At 44.4% G+C, this 20,025-nt stretch overlaps 1 protein-coding gene and 1 long non-coding RNA gene across 2 annotated transcripts in view; one reads left to right on the top strand and one right to left on the bottom strand.

Annotated features, from left to right (window-relative positions):
• FOXP1 (forkhead box P1) overlaps positions 1 to 20,025 on the top strand; it is a 332,004-nt gene that overhangs the window by 131,313 nt on the left and 180,666 nt on the right. Inside the window, 1 exon segment of the mRNA XM_032447314.1 lies at positions 9,152 to 9,217. The gene's annotated coding sequence lies outside the window, so the exon portion shown is untranslated.
• Positions 927 to 4,925, bottom strand: LOC116654025. The gene is made up of 2 exons (XR_004308836.1): positions 4,439 to 4,925; positions 927 to 1,375 (listed from the first exon to the last, which is right to left on the bottom strand). It is a non-coding gene; the product is annotated as an uncharacterized LOC116654025 (long non-coding RNA).

Genomic DNA, 20,025 nt, shown 5'->3' with positions numbered 1-20,025 from the left:
GCTCCCTGCCTAGTTCAGTCACAAGTCTGAGGCTGAAGCAACTTGCTTCGAAGAATGATGCCATTGTGCTCATCCTATCTGATCAGTTCTTGAAATGTTTTAGTAAGTCTATCTTACAACATTATAAGAAGATAATCAGCTGCCTTAGAAGGTCCCCATCTGGAGTATAGAGTTCTTTTACTGAAAGATGTTTTGCCTTTCCGAGATAGCTCTCGCATTTCATCATCTGTTGTGCAGAGATGAAGTGCATATGAAAAGTCAGTGACTCTGAATCCATCTGTTGTTATTATTTTCCACTGATAATTGGCTTGAACAATGAAATGTCTGTGTCTGTAGCCTTTGAAACTGTACACCCTGTTTATTTTCTGGAGGTCTCACTCCAGTCTCACCCCCCCCACCTTTTTTCTCTTGTTTTGTTCTGTTGTGTTGGTTTTTTTTGTTTCATTTTCTCTCAAGCTCATAACTAGTGGAGCTTGCATGAAGATGGCATCTTTGACTCCGTGCATCAGTATGTGTCACACAGCATCTACAGCTTTGCCTGCCAATTTTTGTCAGGGTTCTGTGTCTGCTCTGTTTAAGAACAGAGTAGGCTTGCAGCAGGAAGGCTGGCAGACCCAGACTCCGTATGCATCTTACCTGAAACGCAGTATTTATTTCACTTTCTCTATTAAAATATTAATTGAGTCCAGCATCGAATACCTACGGAATTAGACACTACCTGTAATTGTATAATATATTCAGTTGCATCCAGTTTTGCACGATGCAGGGTATTAATATTGGATTCCACTAACAGCAGTTCCATTAGCTTGCTCAACCAGTATGAGATATATATGAGCAGGGAGGCATAACTACCAGCCAGAACTGCCAAAACAGTCATTAGAAGCTCCATTGGGATGGACAAAGGCTTTTACACAGTGATATACTGATTAAATTTTGTTCTATGGTTTATTTGCATCAAGGTTAGATCGCTATCATCTATGCGAATGGTATTATTTAACACCTTATTTGGAAGGTCATTTCAATGCAAAAAACAGTGAGTGATGCAGAGGCTCTAAAATTTCTTGCAGGATTTTTTTGTGTGGGGGATTTTTATCTTGTTAGGCTTGACTAGCTCTTGTTAGCAATTTTGTTTTAACACGGTGAGTTTAATCCAAGGGAAAGTGAAAACTCCCTCCGTTCTGTAGGAGTGCTTAGTTGAACCGAACACGTTTTATTCTCATTAAAACTGTTAGTTATATCCAGTATCCTCTGAAATAATCTGCAGCACGTGCTTGAGAACCCAGTGACTGCGTGCTGCTTTCTGTGTGCGTGAGTGGTCTTTCAGAATGAAATTGCGGTGCCGAAAGCAGTCGTGTTGTCCATGTCGTGCTGCAGTCTGGAGCACAGGAGAGAAAGACAGGGGAGTATAATCTTATTTGTGTTTCAATGGCAATCATTTAATACTGCGAGTTATTAAAAAATAATTAAATTACTAAAACCAACATGTAGCCAGGACTGACAAAAAGAGGTCAATGCGATTTGGCTCCTTGAGTTAGGGAGGGACACTGGTGAATTCCAATTGCTTTCACATTTTGCTCCTTCATTCTATTTCTGGGAAGATACACGGGAGTGAAAAAAGAATTTATTTCTCTAGGAGCAAGAGTAAATCACAGTGTATAATTATGGGTATTTGATGGTAATAATAGATGCTTCGAGGTGCTTGGTGGTGATCGCAGCCTCCAATTTAGTTGTTTTTGGAAGTAAATATGGTCTGGAGGGGCTGTTTTGTGAGACTGATATTTTGGAACTAACATTTTTTAGGGGAACCTTTAGAAATTTCTGCCTTTTCCCCAAATAAAGTAGCAAGTAGGTGCGCGTTATGCAGTGGTTCGTAACAGCTAAAGTAGGTTTCCATGTGGACTGTCTTTCATACAGTAAACAAAACATAGGGACATGGCAAGCAAATTCAGATTTAATGCGTCACCTCAACCAGGGGTCCCTGTATTAATTTTAAATCCTTGTTACTGGCGATATATTGGGTTGCACTACAGTCAATGTAAATGAATTTTACAGGTGGTGTTTGGTTGTGTCTCTGCTGTGGTGAGATGGGTGGCTGAGCCAAGGCGGGCAGAGCACACGATGCAGTGTTTTTTTTTTGCCAGAGCAGCGCTTAGATTAGAAACGAACGTTTGGCATCGAGTTGTTGGTGCTGTTGTTATTTACTATTAGATGAGGAAAGCGTTCAGCTCCGTGGTTTGATTTCATTTGGTAGCTCCTACCCCCTTAAACAAGCTGTGCAGCTTGTCAGAGATCAGGACAGGTAGAATGCACAGCAGGCGTCTGATTTGAGCCAGTTACTCATTTGCTGAGTGTTTGTGTTTATGCAAAGGGGCCTCTTCCTGCATATTTAATCTAGAGTAAGGCAGTGGCTTTTGTTGTGTTTAGACCACATACCTTCAGTCCTTCCTTACACTGCAGCCAGTGTTGAGGCACAGAAAGGCTGGATAGTCAGAAGTGCTTTAGTGTTCTCAAACTCTCAACTTTCTGCAGTTGGTTGGGAATTACTTGCAGCTCTAAGGCTTTTTCCTGCTCATTAATGGGTAAGTTTGCACTACGGTAGGGCGAGATACTTTTGTTTCTGTTCCGTTTTATAAATGCAGAGAGCGATTGTTTATTTGTTTGTTTGAATCGGCCAAAGCTCCTTGAGCAAAGTCGTGCTTTGGGGCAGTTTGTGGCAGGAATGGGCTGAGGAATACAGGTGTTTCTGGGCTGAGGTCCGAGTAAAGTCCGAACCGCCGTGCTGCAATAGGCAGGTATTGGCGGGGGGGGCAGCGGGGAGTGAGTTCGGTGTTATTATTCTTTGTACTAACAAATCCTGTTTTGTAACTATCCCGAAGATAATGCTGCCATTGTTAGCTAAAAGCTTTCCAACAGCGTGCAGCACAGAACTGCTACGGCAGCAGCAAAAAAAAAAAAAAAAAAAAAGAAAAAAAAAAAAAAAAAAATCCAACCCCTCTGGTCTTTATTGTTTCCTTAGCAAGGGTCCTCACCGCAATGTCTGTGCTGTAAGAGGAAGGTTCTTCTTATGTGGAAATTGAATCGTCTCTTCATTGATATTAATAGCACACTGGAGATGTTAGCCATGATGCAGAGCACCGGGGCTGTGGAGTAGGAAACCTGATAGCGCAGGGGGAAAAAATGACAGTCCTGCTGCTGCTGGTTGCGGGAGGCAGCAGGGCTCCGCATCATGGCATCCCAACCACTGGCTGGAGGTGTTTGTATCTGCAGCTCTTTCTTTTAGTACAGCTGTAATTACCGCCGCTCGCGCTCGCTTTTACTAACCGCGCAGCTCCGCTTTCTGGTTCGCTCCGAACAAATTAGTGTTAAAAACGACTTATGAAGCGGGGTCCGGCGGGGATGGCCCGGCGTGGCCATTGCGGCCGGGTGACAAAGGGCGCATCTCTAGAGCGGCGGTGTAAGAGCCGCGGAGCGCTGCGCGCCGAGCCCGGCAGCGGTAGTTGGGGCGAGCAATTAACTATTTCCTCCGTTTGAGTAACTCCGCTCTAACAGAAGAGTGTGCTGTTCCACCACATGTTGGGAAGTGCGCGGAGGGAAGGCAGCTCCACCAACATGAGCACGGAATGCGGGGCGCGCCGCGATCCGCCCGCATGGAGCGGCGTGACGGGGGGGATCGGGGGGCGCCGGGGGTGCGCACCGCTATTGAACGAGCCGGCTGTAATGGGGAGCGAGGAGCTGCTGTGCACCGGTGTATAAAGAAAAGAGGAAAAAAAAAAAAAAGCAAAAAAAAAAAAAAGCAAACTTTTATGAGGGAAAAGTAGCTCAGTCACAGCACCTCGTGTGATTAGCGCTATTGTATTCTTAAATTTTGATTGATAGAGATAATAGTTTTCACTTAAAAATACAGACAGGTACTTTAACTTTCCATGACAATAGCTATTTGCATTTCTTTTATCTTTTTGTTTAACATCTGTGGGGGTTGGGACGGATTTGATTATTAACTCTTATTGCACACCGAGGTAAATGCTAAAACAAAGCTTTTGTTAACGCTTCAAAGGTAAAACAGCAAATATTGTTTTTAGGCTGCAATATTTAAGGGCTCTTAAAGGATCCCCCGGCGATAGCGCCGTGTGGCCGTGACCGGAGCCCCGCTCCGCCGCGAGGTAAGGGCCGCCCGCCCGCCCCGCAACGCACCGCAACGCAGCGCTCGGGGCTCGCGTTGCTTCGTGCCGGGCGGCAGCGGGTGAGCGCGGGGGCACGGCGGGACAAGGCGGCTCCTGGGTGCGCTGCGGCCGGGCACGGAGCTGCGGGACTGTCCCAGAGTCACTGCCCCCCCCGCGCATCCCCCCACCCTTTCTTTTCCTCGCTCCGGTCCGCTCGCACTGCCCGCTCTGCGCCCCGCCGCACTTGCCCCGCGCTGTCCCCGCCGCTCCTCACTCACACGAGGCCAAGTTTCCCGAGCGGTGCAGCGCAGACATAAAACGGTTAATGCCGGCGTTCAGGCACGTTGTTATTTTAAGGAGCAGGGAGATGCGGAGCTCGGCCGGGCTGCGGGCACGCCGGGTCCCTCCGTGTCTCTCCGTGTGCCGGGGCTGCAGAGCCGCGCTCAACTTGTGCGCTGCCCACGGCTCATTGCGAGCTGCTGCGGAGCGGGGGAGGAATGGCTCGCGATTACTTTCGTAGCGTTGGCTCACGTCAAGTGGTTCTTTTCCAAGGTTACAGTGGACACGAAAGGTAATATTCTTTGGGAAGAGAAAACGTGCCGCGCGTCGCTTTCTCCTCGTGCTGCTGGTTATTTTATTTTTGCTTTATTTCTGTTTGGAATAAACAAAAAGCACCGTGCAGAGATTCAGCCCATCCTGCTGGGGGCTGGAAATGAAGCACGGCCTGACGTGCTCACCCTGCCCGGAGCAGCAGCTCGGCCTGTGCCAGGTCCGATCCCCTCCTCGCAGCGGGGTGGGAGAGCAGCGCTCAGCCCCTGCAGTTCTGCTGCTCACCTGCATTTCGCTCTGAGGAGGCGATAATGACTCTTGATAAAGAAAATCCCGTGATGTTTAATAGGAACTACACAATAACGAGCAGCTGTCCGGACAGAGGGCGGAATTCTTTTTCCCTTCAGTATTTACAGTGTTTATATATATATATATATATATATATATATATATATAGGTTGCTCGATACCTCAGGAATAAAAAAGAAACCACGGCCAAACGGAAGGGCCTTATTCTGAAGGTCTTCACAGCAGTGCTGTGTGTGGTTTGTGTGCTGGTACAAGCACAGAGCTGTGTGTAGCACCGTGCCCACAGCATTCCTTCACCAGCTCTATAAGTGTATTTGCAGGGTTAACACAACACCAAATACAAAAGCATTTGTTTTTTTCTTTTACCTACGTGCTGTTAACAAAATCCTGGGCTGCGTTGGTTCCCCTGCAGGATGATGAAATAGCAGTAAAGGTGATGGTGGGGCATCTTTCAGGCTGGTACAACTGCATGTGACCAGGGCAGTTTGGAAGGGGGAGCAGTGGCTGTGTGAGATGGTTCTCTGTGTTCAGATGAGTTAAGCACACACCTTGCTTCATTTTGTTGTTTTAAAGCTTTCAGGAAAACTTGCAGTTAACATTTTGTTCACAGAATTGCAGAACCAGACACATTAAATATAGTTCAGCTGATCTCATACAAGAGAAATTAATGCAAACCAGAATTCAGGGGCAGTTTTTGTAGCGCTGTCGTGTGTGTCCTCTCTATTTCGAATAAAAGAGTGCTTTCTAGGTAGCGGCAGGGAGATTCCCTCTCTAGTTTGGGTTTCCAGTAATGATTTGCAAGCTGCTCAGGTCCAGGACACTGGCAAAAAAAAGAAGTGAATAATGCTAAGTGGGGAAGCAGTTCAACTGATGTTCTGCTTTCCTGCATGAAGTTACTCACAGCCAATTTGTGTGGGTTCAAGATCTTTGTTGATCTATTTCTGTCTATACCCAAGGCTATTTGATTCTGATATTATTAAAAACGTTACTCTTTTTAAGTAGAACTTCATTCCACAATGCTGTTTATCTCTACTTTCTTCATATTTGGGGTTAAACTTGGCTTCGTGGTGCTCACATGGTGTTAGGGCTCCATCCCACAGCTTCCCCAGAATTATATCCTGGCAAAGGAGACTGCTACATTGAATAGCATGGTGGGATGGGACGTGCCAAAGGGACTGACCAGCAGCAGGTGAAATGGCAGAGCCTCCTCTCTTTTTGTCTTGTCCCTTGGTACTGATAGATGGTAGGGCCTGGTCTGGACCAATAGTGGTTTCTTGTCTTAAAGTCAACTGAGCAGGCCATGACAGCAGCTCGGGTCGTGATCATCTTAGCATCATTACAGGTTGTCTTTCCAAAAAGCCTGTTGAAAACAGCTCTGATAAAACGTATTTCTATACGCAGGGATTTCAGAATGCTCAAGAGAAGCACTGACTCCTATTGCTCATAGGCAAACTGAGGCACTCAGTGCTTAAACTCCGTGTTTTCAGGAACATCTTTAAAATCTGAGCAGAGCCAGCAGTTCAACACAGCCTTTTCCCTCACTGTGATCCCAGTTAAGCCAACGGAGCCATGTTACAGGTGTAGGGAGAGCTTCCTTCGACATGTGAGCCGATACGGCCACTGCTGCTCGCAAAGTGGCTTTTTGTGTGTGGTTTGTTTTTCTATTTTAATCATCTCCTTGAGGGAAAATATGAGTGTAGCGAACTGTCTTGCTTGGGTAGGTTGGGATTTTTTCCTTGTTTGCTCCACACACACGCTTACAGTGTTGATGGTACTTGGTGTTTATCTTAAAGACAGCACGATGGAAGGAATGTGTGTTGCCTACATCAATTCACTCACCCATATAAACATTTTCAGGAGGAAAGTCTGTATTTGTATTCCTACATTTTGAGATACTCTGCTTTTAGGCTATTAATGAGAAATTTTCGCAGGTGGGAACAGCTGTCCCTGCTGCTCATTTTAATTTCTGTGGTACATTATCCAAATTTTTGCAAGGCAGGTAGTAGCGCAGCGCACACAGCCAGGACTTGAAAGCAGCCCCAGCTCTGCCAGCATCTGCACTGTGGGCAGCATGGCAGCCCTCGCTGTGCTGCCCTCTTGGAGCACGTCCTCCCCATGAGCAGAGTGGCCCAGCCTCAGTGCATTCCTTGCAGTGTTGCTTCCTCTGGAACCAGCACGTTTAGACCAAGTTCCCTGCTTCCTATGGCCCCACCGAAAGGGTTATTGTGTGCACATTTTATGCAAACGTGTAATTTTCAGCAGTTTCCTTAAAAAAGTGTGTTTTAAGATGGTTCTCTTGCTATCATGAAGACTCAGGGTAGAAATGAAGTCTGCTTGCAAAGTACTGCCAACATACAGATCTGACTGCCAAATACCGGGGAATTTATAAAATAGATAAATGTGAAAAAGGGTTTAAAGTGTCGCATCTGAGATAACCCCTACAGCAAAGCAAGATAAAAGCCTCCATTGTTGTTAATCTAAGAGCACATCGCATGTCAGAGGTCGTGTATTTTACATAGAAGATATATTGTTTTACATGCTCTCAGGAAGGTGAGGCCTGAGCTATTGTGATGGAGTAGTGTTGTGTCCTTTTGAGTGCAGGATCTGTGTGTAATGTGTGTACGCCAATGAAGAAGACAGTGTTTCTTACCCATCGGACATGTACCTGCTGTGGCCCACATCTCCTGGTACCTCGTCACAAGTGCTCATTAAAATAAAGCCAAATAGCAGCAGACTAAAGCAATGCTATTTCATCTCAAGGTAGCCTTTTTGTTTCTGCCTAGCACTAGTAACTATTAGTGGTGAAGAAAATGCCTCGTTCTTGTTGGGAAAACAATTTTTCCTTCCAAAGTAAACGGCAAGTGAGTACATCTTCTTCAGAAATAGTTTAATGAAGATTCTCATTTTTCCCAGAGGTTGGTATTCTGCTGCTTCAGTCAGAAGCTTCACCTCCTGATGTAAGCGGCATAACTTAGCATTTGGCGAGTTTCAGTAACACCCCCAAAGCTCCACCTCACTGTGTGAATTGTATGAGATGGAGTTTCACGTCGCTCTGTCTTACACATCCACATGTCGCTGATTTTCCATTTTGTATGATGTCATCTGTGTCGGCAGATCATTGCGCGTTTCTTTCTGTCCTTGTTATACTATGATAGTCTGCACCCCTGCAGTGGCAGGTCAGCGGTCCAGTGAAACTGTTCCAGTTTTACTCTTTTAAGGTATTTGGTCAATTGATGCGGAATTAATTCCGAGTGCTGTTAGTGGTTTGAGTTAGTAACTTGATCTAAATTAATAAACAAATGTTTTTCTTTTCTCTTGTACCATATGTTGATCCCAATTACATGAACAGAAAGTGGCAGATTGTCATGTTTCTTAAAAGATTACATACTCTTTTGCATAAGAGAGAGTACACAAGATGCAGTAATATACAGGGTAAGAAAAAAAAGCCCTGCACGTGCTGTTTTCTCTCTCCTACTTTTTATAAAGACACTCTTTAATTATTTCTCCCCTTAATACTCACTGTTCTCACCACCTTGGCTTTCTTGGTATGCTTAACCAGAAGAAACCTCAAGACAGTAAACAACTTTGTGAATGGGGCGTGGAGGATGCAGCCAGTTTTAACATCTTATCTAGGACTGTGTCTCTATGGAAAAGGATGGAAAAGGAAAGGATCCAGAAGCTAAAATAGACATGGTTACAAATGGTCTTAAAATGCCTTAAGCAAGGAGAACTCATTCAGACAATAGTCAGATTTCTGAAACAAAGGACTGAACTCATATATTATTCAAACTGAAAATAGATTGATAGACATCAAGATTAAGAAAGTTTATGCTGGAGAACAAAGATGTCTCATCTCCATGGTTTTTTGTTGGTTTTTTTTTTTTTCCCCTCCCAAAGACCAAGTTGTTCTTGCAGAACTGAAGAGCCTCACCCAGGCTGGTACCGATAAGCAGCAGTCCTGTGACTTGATTGTTTTTATTAACTCTCTCTGAAAGTCATTCACCATTAAACACGATTAGATTCGTTTGTTGCTTTATTTATGTTTGTACTTGCAAGCGTGGGGCCAATGAAACGCTTTGGGTGTTGTTGCTAGCACGGACACAGCAGTCATGTGTGTTCCCTTCCTTTCTGCAGGGTAAGAAGAGTGACCTATTTGGGTGGCTGTAACTGAAGATTGCTTTACAGGAGCAACAGAAGAAGGTAAAAACAAACATTGTTTTGCACATAGTTTCTGAAACATGTCTGAATGGAAGATTTGATCCTACAGAACCCTATGAATGTGCTTTAGTTACACAAGTCAAGTTCCTGTGGCGGCTGGGGTAGGAGCTGTGAGGTTGGGCTTGGCATGAAGCTTTTGTGTCTCAAATGTGTTTGGCCCGAGAAGTCAATGGTCTGGGTGCTCAATTGCATTCTAGGAGAGAGGCCACAAAGATGTCTTCCTTTTGGCTTCTGACCATGTGCTATGGGAGCTGTCTGATGGCAGAATGGAGTTGCATGTGAATGGGAAGACCCAGCTCTGGTTGGTCTTGGTTGCCACGTGGCCAGTATTCATAAGTGTTGGGCTGGGAGCTGCAGCGGCTCTGCCCCACATCAGGTCTGGTTGTCTTGCTGGGCTGAGTCCCTACAGAATGGCCTGGTTAGCTTCGGTGCTGTGGCATCCTGAGCTAATGCACTGCTGGGTTTACAGCAGTGCAATGGAGAGCAGAATTTAGCTGTTGCTCTATGCAAAGTGCTTTTTATTTAAAGCCATATGAAAGTCCCTTCCTTCAAAATTAACTCCTTGCTTCTCTTCTGGCCCAAAGTTTCAAGTTGGAAGGGAATATTAACATCACAAAAGTGGTGATTCATAAGATTAACTTGCAGAAGACAGGAGCAATGCAGATCAGTGTTTGGTACTGAAGGGTGTCATCTGACTGAGGTTCATATGGCTGCTTTATAATCACCTTCTTTCAGAAATTAATAGTCGGTTAAGCACCATAGCAACAAGCAACACTGATGTAAGCGCTGAGCAGTGGCTGCTGTTCGCTGTGATGTCAGTGCTCGTTAGTACTGTTCTCTTGACCTTGTTTGAATATAAAATGGTGATTTCATTTTAAACTTAGAATTTTACAGAATGACTAAATGCATCAGAGTGAATTAGAGCTATTTTTATTTTTAATTCTATTAAAATGTACTTCAAAAGGGAAGAAATGTCCCTGTTCTCTTCTGCTTTAAATTAAAATAGATCTGAGGATGATGTGGGTTTTTTTTTATTTTTTAGTTCTTTGTTGCCAAAAATGTATATTTACTGAGGATGAAATTCATGAAGTTCAAGTGAATATTGCAGTCTTTGGCTGTCCTCATGGTGTATGTCAGTTGTATGATATATGCCTCTCTTCAATATTTGAATATTATTAGTTGCTTGTTCTTTTTAACGGTAGGAGCCAGTGCACCAGACTGGCTGAGAATGTTGGTGTTCTCATAGGGCTGTGGTTGATGTGCAGCCATGGTGCTATTTGACCTGGGAAAAGTAAGAATTTGAGTTGTTATAAATGCAAAACATTACCTCTTCAGCCTGGATTGAATTTTATAACCTGTTTTCCCAGAAGCAGGCAAATGTTCTGTTCCTGCCATCAGGACACAACATGTGCCAGGTATCTAGTGCCTGGTGGGCATTGTTGTGCAGTCAGCAGTTAGGGGGACTTGTGAAATACCTCTCTGCAAACAGCCGTCCCATCTTCCAGGCTGACCTCTTGAGTGTCACAGGTTGAGTCTCACCCTGCAGCTGCTATGTGTGGGGCTCAGCCAAGGTAGAAGATGTGGGAAATCACTGAGGACTGTAGAAAACACCATGGACTAACTGTGGTACGTGGATGTGGATGTTCAAGCGTGCTTGCAAACTGCAGAGCAAAATTCACAGCTTAAAAATAGAGCTTGTCTGTGCATCCTTCAGTGGCAGGACACGTATCTATGACAAGGTATGAATTTGTCCTGCTCCCACTGCGCTGCAGAGTGCTGTTTCCAACAGAAAGCTGTTTGCTCCAGGACCCGTCCATAATCTTGCAAAATGTTTCATAAAATAAAGCCATAATGAGTGATATGTGGTCTAAGAAACTGGATGTCAAGCTTCAACTGGGTGAGAATTGAAACTGCCGAGATAATAAACCATGAGAATAGGAGATAGTAATGGAAATAGTGATGGAGTCCTAATTAGAGCCATGCCACTGAAACAGGGGAGGTTAAGGGTTTGCTTGATTGAGTTTGAGCTCAATTGCTTGATAGTTTAATTTCAGGTGAAATCCCATCTTCTGAGTTAGTGGCTAAGCTGCTCGGTGCGCGTACAGAGCAGGGCTCCGTGCTCCTGGAGGGGCGGCCGCGTGGCCCCGTGTGTCCCTGAGCAGCGTGCAGGCCTGGCCCCGTGTGCAGCAGGATGCAGGCAGGCCTGCTAAAACTGAGTGTTAATGCTGTGCTTTGGTTCCTGTTTTGTCTTCTGTCAACTCCACAGAGCTGTGAGCAGAGGCTCAAACTGAATAGTTGCAGCAAGGGGTTCTGATGGTTAAGCCTTTGGAATTAAGATGTTTACGTGCTCCTTTATTTAGCACTGTTAGGCATAATGCCTAATTATATGCCAGTTATTCCTCAAAGTAAGAATTTGAATTGAAGTGTTTGATTTGGGGAGAAGGGCGGGGAAATGTATTTTTACGGAATTATGGGCGATGGTGTTGGTTTTCCAGGAGCATTCATTTGTTTAAAGGTATGTGAAAGCATTTCCAATAATCAAACACAATTCAGTGCACACTGTAAATCAGGGATAGCTCACGTGTTGGAAAACTGAAAAGTGCAAAACATGCCACTAAAGTTGTACGTTATTGATAACAAAAGACACATTCAGGCTTTAAGACTGCAAAGATGGAATCCTTTAGAAAACCCTCAACAGGGGAAAAAAAAATCAGCACAAAGGATTTAGAAAAGTTACACTTGGTTTAAGCTTTCAAATCTTAATGCTTGCCACAACTAAATGCTAATTGAACATCAGTAATAATACAGGAGGAGCTGCATGCTGTAACACAGTACCAAATTAGATGGTCAATGGAAAGATCTGTGGGTCTGAGCTCTAACTTGGAATGTAGTTTTATATTCTCATTTGCTTGTCCTTCAAACCCAGTGGGAAATAGGGATTTTTGAGGCCTGTAGCTAGTGGGATATCGGTTGTGTTGCTGGAGCCATTAGGGTCTGCCTGGTCACCTCTAAAAACCAGCTCCGTTGACTTCCTGACTTGGGGGGAAGTTGAAGTACCCTACTTGTTATGGCCTTCGAATTACTAAAGCTGAAGAGTACAGCCTGGTGCAGAACGTTTCTGTGAGCTGTGGTAATAGAAATTAGAATGTTACCTGTGTGTTCTGCGTTAAGCCTCCCTAAAAAGGTTGTGTGCAGACCTTTGGCAGCACAACTGGTTTTAAACCTCACCTTTTGTAATGAAAAGTTTTGTCCAGAAATGGGTGAAGCTGTGATTTTTTTTTCTGTAGCAACTGGGTGAAAAAGATTTAGAAAATAGATTAAGACATTTTGGAATAATTTAAAAGTATTTGAGCAAATCTCATTAACATGGACCAGTAGCAAGCTGTATTGAAGACTTCAAAGATCTGTCAGAGGAGTTCTTTCTGTGCTATTGTCTGCCAGCATTAGCAATCTCAAGAGAACATGCTTCTTTTGTTTGCTTTTGGCCCATTTAGCTTTTCTTCTTCTCCCTAATGTTCCTTAATGTATTATAAATCTTCAAGTGGGTTGGTAGAGACATATGTTTCTCAGCTTTAAGGTAGTCAGTAGCAGGTTTTGATCCTTGTATCTGATACTTTTGGACCAAATCCTTCTGGTCTTCATGAAGAATATTAAAGGAAACAGGATTTGGTCAGTATTTTACATAATCCTGCACTGTTTCTTCCATTTAACTTAGCGGGTGTTTGATATGATCTTCAGAAAAATTGGTTTGTATTACTTCATGCAGAGAACCATCGTCTGTTAGAAACCTGTGAAGAACGCGAAGCTCGAGGCTGAGCTCTCATGTACACCAGGCAGGTGTTTGCATTCCTCCCTTCATAGGTACCAGGAAGTCCAGCAAGCGCATCCCAAGTGAGGGACACGACGTGCCATACCAGGCAGAGGCCTGCGAGGGGTTTTGTTCTTACAGCAATGGGCAGTGCTGTTAAAGATGCTCAGACTTGTTGGTGTGCATCATTTGGGAAAGGAGGTCATAAAAGCTGTATGCAGCAAGGTGGAGCTTGTTCTTGTGCCACCCGCGGCCCACGAGCAGCCTCTCCTGTCTTGTATAGATGATGGCCTTCCTGTGTGCTCTGTTCAAGGGGTACACCACTGTGTTACTCTTTTAGCTTGGTACTCCAAGGAAACTAGAAGTACACCTAGCCAAAAGCATAGGAAACATTAGCACCATACACCATGTGATACAGGCTGTGCAGTTCCAGCCTGTTTCTTCAGGATGAAGCTGGATAATGTGTCAGGGCATGCTGTGTTTTATCGTATCTTGAGTGAGGAAGGATTGCAGATGGCACAGGTAGGAACGGCGTCGGTCTTGTTGCCCCAGAACCCAGGCGTGTTGTAGATCAGATAGCCTGAGCTCATACTTTAATGTGAGACAACAGCGGGAGGGATGGGAAGATCCTGCCCTGAGGTTTCCTTCCGAGGCGGGCAGGCTGGCGGCGCTAAGGGCACTGCTGCTGTTGTGCAGCCCTGTCAGCTTGAAACCTGCCTTTTGGGAAGCACATTGCAAAGACAGCGCTCGCTTCTGCGTTATAAAACCTAGGGCTGTGAGCACATGACACCAGAAATAGATTCTTATTGCATATTCCATATTTTATTTGGTCATCTCTGAGGTCATTGCCTGTTGCCTTCCACCGTGCAAGAAGTATATCTTCCGGCGTGCCTCAGTTACTGTCCTACAGCGGTAGCAGCAATATTTTACAGTGGCAGCAGCACAGGACCAGTGATGTCAGTGGGCATTTCAGGAGGCCAGCCTTTTTATTTGGTAGCTCATACTGAAGCCAAGACGTTAAAAAAAAAAAAAATGGTTTTGGCCCCAGTTGCCTGCCCATATTTCTCAGTGCAACGTATGAAAGCATTTTTCATTGCTGCTAATGGCAGGAACTTCAGACGCCACCTCCAAGATGTTTAATTGCTAAGTGTTTCTCCCAGTGCAATCTGTGAATTTTAATTCGGGGCTCTCCCACCTCTGCTGGCCGTTCACTTTGCAGCGTGCTTTGTGCAGTTCAGTTTAATTGCTCAGAAGGGTCATTTCTGACTCTGAGCTCACTGTTTATTTTTTTTAGTGGGGTAGCACAAACATTTGGATATTTGTAACTAAGACTCTGACGTCATTTCCATTGCAAATCATTAATATCAGTAGTTTATAACACGGCTTTTCAGAATGCTTTTTGTTGAAATATGATGATGCCTTGCTTGCTTGGTTTTAAGAAAGTAGGATTGTTTTCTTCCCTTTTTTATTTAAAACAAAGATAAATTGGGATCTTTTGAGTCATTGGTCTGCTTTCTTCTCCTGTCATACCCCTTTAGTTATTTTTAATAGCTCTCGTGTTTGTTCGTATTAGCTGTAAGACAAGTGTTTCATTTAATCCTCTGACATGTTAAGGGTCAGTGGATCCCACTGCTGGAAGGAAACGTCTGTGGAAGGGCCCAGCATTTCCTGCTGCTGGGGCACTTCCACCAATGGAACAGAGCTATACAGTCATGACATGAGTAATTGTTTGTAAAGATCTTAGAAATAGAAAGTGCCACATTTAAGAGCCAACGGCAGCATAAATCAATAATATAGGCAATAGGACCGTTTCCTTCGGGGCATCTAGGGGGACTTTTTTAACCCCTTTTTGAATGGAAGAATGTCCTGCAGTTATTTTTACAGCTTTTGTTTGCTCTGGTGCTGTCATCAGTCATCCTTTAAACTTCATTCTAATAACGGGACAAGATAATGTTCATTGGGAAGATTCTGTTTTTAAAAGCCTTGAACACAGCTTGAATGATGTTAGTGTTGGAAAAAACAGCTGAGAAGTGGTTTCTGAAGAAGCACGCGTACTTTTGCTCATCTGCACCTCTGAGAGCTGATGTCCAGTGAGAAATAAAGCGTGCTTTTACTGTTTGTTTCCCTTTGCTTTAAGGAAGGAGAGATGATTGCTTTTGGTGCTGCTTACTCTGAGCGTTCAGAGCTCTGAGCTCCGGTTTGGAGAACGTTAAAATAAACCCACAGGAGGTCTTGTAAAAGTTGTAAGAAATTGTAAGCATGTCTGCTGAGTCAATTATATGAGACAAATTGCCTGGGTAAGGCTGCATGCTTCCAGACTTGTTATTTACACTCTGCCATCTTTAAAACAATTTATTTCTGCCTTTGATTTCACAGCAGATAAATACCTGTTTTGGAGGAAAAAAATATATATATAAGTATTAATTAGAGAAAATATTATTTAAAACTAAAAGAATTGTTGGGGTTTGTATTCATGTGGTTAAAAGGAGAATTTGGCCTATCCTCCTGAAAGTTGGGTAACTCAAAGAACGTAGTTTGAAAATGGAGACTTTGGCTTTTTAAAGCTTCTCTGTAAGGAGACATAAATGCAGAAGGCGGTTCTTTTTAGATCATTTTAGTGTTAATATTGAAGTTATGCTTTATTAAGAAAAGTACCCCCAACATCGACTGTCTGAGAGCCATCACAAGGTTCTGCCGAGCCTGTGAACCCTGCAGGGAGCTCTGGAGCACTGCTCACAGTGCAGTGTGTGCTTCTGTATCTCTGCAACTCGGTGTTGTGAGCATGTTGTGTGCGGTGATGTGCTGCGTTACTGCCTTAAGCTGCCATGGTTAATGCGGTTTGAAACGCATCCAGATCAATCCATGTATTTTCTAGATGCTTGATAATGTCCCAAAGTACCGTGAAGTCCCTTTCCTCTTTCCCAGACTCTCCTTTTCCATCACCATCAGCTCTGAGAGGAGCTCCTGCAGCACCAGCTCCTGCAGTTGGGTGCCTGCCTGCCCAGCATGGACACGATGGGCTGCAGCACCAGAGGGGGTTTCTGGTGGAAATGGTGTGTGGGAATATTGCTGGTCAATAGGCTTTGTTGAGCTGTTTTTTGTAGGACATTAGGAAAAGCTGTTTGTCCTTTTAATGTCATATCTTATTTCCAGCCTCCTTTCTTCTGTTTTCTGCCATCCCCTCCCTCAGACAGCAGTGTCTGACCCAAAGAGTGTGCAGCAGGAGAAGCCCTGAGCACTGCTGCATGCCGGGGAGACAGAGGAAAAGCTGTTTCCCATGGGATGCAATTGATAATTGAAGTGATGAAAGATGAGTGTGATTATGCCTGGCATCTCCCAATGCAGCTGAACTGGTGGTTGAGCTTTTAGTTTCTCTTTCTGTTCCCCAAAATGATTTCTGGTGACGCTGTCATGTGTTTCTGCACTTGGGGAGAAGAGTTGAAAACCAGCTCCTTCCTTCTTGCCCATGCGTCCTCCACATGACCGGTAAGTGTCAGGGACTGCTAAGAGCTTTCTCTGTGTGTTGGTCCATTCCTCTTTGCATTTTGCTTCTGTCTGCTCTTCCATGTCTCTCTTTTCCCTCCTGGTAGGAGCAGGGCTGCTGCCCGCTGTGCTGGGAGGCTGCAGAGGGCAGACTTTGGTGTCTCCCAAGTCCCAGACATGTGCTTTCAGCATGGGCTTGGCCAGGCACATGGTGCCCCAGGGACAAGTGAAGCTTTGGCCGTCTACAGTGGAGATGGAGCTCCAGAGGGAGCAGTGAGCGTGGGGTTCTCACTCTTGTGAGATGCAGAGGGAAACCTGGTGTGTGGGACATGGCATCAACAGGATGACAGACTCACCTCCGAAGAGAGGAGTAGGGGGAAAGAAAGATGCGGATGAGCTTTGTGGGTGCTTGAGGAGACCTTCTCTTTGAGCTGACTGTATGTGATTACACCTGCTAATTTCCCCAGATTTTCTCTTCTGTCTCTGACATCCTGTCTGGTCGCTGCCCATGAAGAGCGATCTGTGGCATCATCTGGATAAGACCTCAGTACGTCGCTGTGGGAGAACTCGAGTTTATCATAGTTTTATATTGGGTTTCCCTCAGCGTGTAACTGGATGCATTAATAGTGACATGATCCCGGTGTGACCTGGACTTTAATGGGTTTGAACTTGGAACTGCTCAAACATTAAGAAAAAGCCCTCGCTCCCTGCGTGTATTCAGCAGCTGCTTTTTATATGCAGAACCCTGAGCTGTGAAGGTTCAATGACGGTGTATTTTCAACTTTCAGATGAAAAGGACTAAATAACTGCCAAAAACTGAGCTATTTCTCTCCTGATGCAGATGTGTGACTGCCAGGACACGCATACATCAAAAAGACAACGTGCCTGTGAGCAGTTGAAAACCTACTGCTTTGTTTTGTTTTGCTAGAGGCAAACAAAATGTCAGCCCCCTCCGTCCTGGGAGAGGGCTTCTGCTGGCAGCATGTGCTTCTCTCGGGGCAGGGTCCTGGCAACCGGGCCCTGGGGCTGGTGCCCCACCTCTGCAGCTGAGTCACTTTGTGGCATGGGGACTGTTTGTTCTGGACAAAGCTTTCGTAGTTCATCTTGACTTTTGTACGTTGCCAGCTGTGCATGATGTACCATCCAGAACAGACTCTTTATCGTGTGTTGAACCTTAACTGCGGCAGCAAAGCTGCGAGATGCTTTTCCCATCAGCGCAGGGAGCCAGGTTGGTCCCTCGGAGGGATGTAGGTTATCTGTCTGTTGTGTGTTCAGGCACTTTGCAAAGGTACTCATTTCTCCTTTTGCAAAAAAGAAAGTAAAACCTCTGCAAGGCCTTAGTTTTGGGAAGCATCTCCAGGTTTCCACTTGAGTTTCTGTTTACAATTATTGGCCACCTAAAACCAGCTGGGCATAAGGGAAGGGCTGACACAAGTCTGGCTATAGTGGGATGTGCAGAGCCCTGCATTGATGATGGGGAGGTTCACCACCAGCCATCAGAGCCATTGCATGGAATGATGGTGGAGAGATGGAGTAAAGATGATGCCTCTTTGGAGAGCTATTGACAGATTTACTGACCAGCAGTTCAGGCTAGATTGCTGTTTTTTTTTGGTGTTAAGGATTATTATTATCAACTGATTACATTGTTAGATTAGCACCAAACAAGTTGTGTTGTAATATATTGATGTTATGCTAGGAAGGTGAACCTGCCTCTCCCTTCTCTGTGCTTCTGAAAGCCAGGATAAGCCTCTGCTTTGGGGTATCCGCTTCTGTCACAGAGTAATAATGGCATGATGGTTTGTGTGTAATACTTCTGTTTTACTAGGGATGTAAATCTTTGGTGTACGGACCACTGCTTTGGTTCAGATTTTTCTTTAAAACATTAATGAGCGTTTGGGTTTTGGGGAAAAAAAAAATACAAGTAATGATGACATTGTGTAAAAATGTAGCAGCTAATGCATATGTTCTGTTGGTTTGCCTTGTCTTAGAGGAACATCATTTTCACACATCACTATTAACAATGCAAACACCCTGAAATGCTAATAGCACTAGTAAGCTTTTAATTCCATGGAATTTATTGCTTGCTGTATTTCCATGAATTTATAACGCTTTGATTCTTAAGAGCCCCATTTAATCAGTTTTGCCTGGCACAGAACATAATAAACAACTTGCTGGTGCTAAAGTGCCACATGGGGGAGGCTGCTAACAAGAAAGTTAAATGCTTCTGCCACTAGCAGTTTCTTCGCTGTATTTTTCATGAGCTGTTACTACCAGTAATGTACTTTGCTAGCTTTAGAGCAGTGGTTAAACACAGTGACAAACCAAACAGCACGGTGCTGTAAACACCCAAAGCAATGCCATTTTTGTGCAGAGCTACAGATAAAACTGAGCTTGAGGCTCAGCATCATGTCAGAGCAAGCAGTGATTTTTGTACAAGGCCGTGTTTTCCTTCGTGTCTCAATGTTGGACTTCTAGGAATAGGTTGTAGATGGTATCGATCAGAGAAGGCAGCGTGGAGAGAGAGAGAGAGAAAAGAAAAAGAATTGCAGTGTCTTAAAAACCAGCTCTTGTTTGTTTATGCTGTTTGACCATAAAAGTATAAAAAGACTGTCTTAGAAAAATACCAGGTCATTGAGTGCTTTAAAGCAGAAAATGTCATTTGAGTCTCAAAACTGCACCAACTTTATATAATTACCCTTTTAATTATCCCCAGTGGCCCATGAAATTTGTAAAATAGAGCATTAAGAGTTTGATTTACTTACATGTTGCACTTTAGTGTTAGGCTCTTAATGAATAATGTTTAGTACTGATGTCAAGCAGACGCTGCTGAGTGCAGTAGAGAGGTGCATGGTGCGGAGCTGGGCATTCGGAAGGGAACTGGGGAACCTCCACCTGGAATGGAGAGTGTTGTATGTGTGTCAAACAGTACGCTGTAATTTCGGTTGCCTGAATCAACTCTATTGATTTTACCTTCTTTGTGCAAAGTAGTTTGGTATATCTTCTTTATTTAACCGTGCCAGGGAAATGACTGTTCTGGGGTGTTTATTTGGTACTGAAGAGCTTCCACACACCTCCAGGTCCTGTGACAGCTCCTTCCCTGGCATGGAGGATAGTTCTGGTCTTCCTCCAAGGGACTGGGGCATGGAAGCAAGCTCTTCAATTTGCTTGAAGGGCTGCCTGGTTCAGTCTGTGGTAGTGGGAATAACTCTAATCAGCGTTTGGTGTGCAGTTTCTGTGGGGTATCCAAACAACATCTGCTGCCAAGAAATTGCTAGAATAGGCTTTGGGAAAATGTAATGCTAAATGTGGTCTTACAGTGCATCTGAATTGAACAGGTATCTTCTTAGGTGAATGGCAACATCACTGAGCAGTGATGGTAAAAGAAATGAAGCGGAGTTCTGAAGGATTGGATAATAGGATGTAATAGCTGGTGACTTCTCAGTTATTGGTACAAGTCTGAGTGAGGTGGAGCCTCAGCAGGAAACATTTGCATTTGAAG

Source organism: Coturnix japonica, chromosome 12 (assembly GCF_001577835.2).
Source record: "Coturnix japonica isolate 7356 chromosome 12, Coturnix japonica 2.1, whole genome shotgun sequence".
NCBI classification, from domain to species: domain Eukaryota; kingdom Metazoa; phylum Chordata; class Aves; order Galliformes; family Phasianidae; genus Coturnix; species Coturnix japonica.
This window is presented reverse-complemented; position numbering and strand designations above follow the sequence as displayed.